We start from the raw sequence: 1051 nt of genomic DNA on the forward strand, positions 1-1051 counted from the left end.
CCACTTCTCCCTCACATACACACGCGCGAACTGGCGCGCGCACACAGACTGCACACATAGCTTACTTGCAGTTGATGGAGATGAAACAGTGCGACATTTTGGGAAAATGATTTTTGATTGATGTTACAACACAATTCTCATACACATATTTGTTAAATTTGTTTTTGTTGGTTGCTATGGAAACATAACTTTGGTGACTGAGTTTAAGTAGGCCATTTTATTATTAGCTACTAAATTGGGCTACACTTTTAAAACTTTTTAGCTGGTAAAGGTTTTACTAAAGGTTTTATGTGAAAATTGGTTGCCACAAAACATGCACACTCAAATGAAAAGCTGTCAACCAGCTAATTTCATGATACGCAAGCTGACTTTAATGCTAAACTTTTGCTTAATGTAGCAAAGACTTTGTATTTATATAGCTAGCCTACTGTCTGCTTATGGAGACAATTGTATTTCAGAGCTAGCTAGCTAGCAGCTAGCTAGTATTAAAGCAGTTTAGAGCAAAGGAGATATGTCACTAGCTAGAATTCCGCTATCAAAGTTAACCAGAATTTAAGAGGCTATTTGGTAATTTGGCGTTGACGCTTTGCAATTGAAAGTAGCTAAATTAAACACATTTTGATCATGCAACATTTGATCAAGTGTCAGGTTGATGTGTTGACCATATTCCATAATAACTTCTTTTATGGTCTTATATTAGCATAATAACATTTCATCAATTGGGTCAGTTAACATTTGACACCTGGCAATTAGGTCTACTCAAGGCAAATATCAAGCAATGACTAATCTCTACATAAATAAAGCTACTAAACTAGCTGGTGGTGCTATCCATTTTTAACTTTGTACTGTGTAAATCAATCTTCTGGTTAATATTTTCTAAAGTGGGGTAAACAACAGATATAATTATAGCCAGTTAGGCTGTTTTGGGGTCCACTTAAGAGTCAACCTCTGTATGTCTAAAATCCTGCCTGGCTGGATCTACACTCACCGGCCACTTTATTAGGTACACCTGTCCAACTGCTCGTTAACACTTAATTTCTAAGCAGCCAAT

The sequence above is a fragment of the Etheostoma cragini genome, chromosome 17 (assembly GCF_013103735.1).
Source record: "Etheostoma cragini isolate CJK2018 chromosome 17, CSU_Ecrag_1.0, whole genome shotgun sequence".
NCBI lineage: Eukaryota > Metazoa > Chordata > Actinopteri > Perciformes > Percidae > Etheostoma > Etheostoma cragini.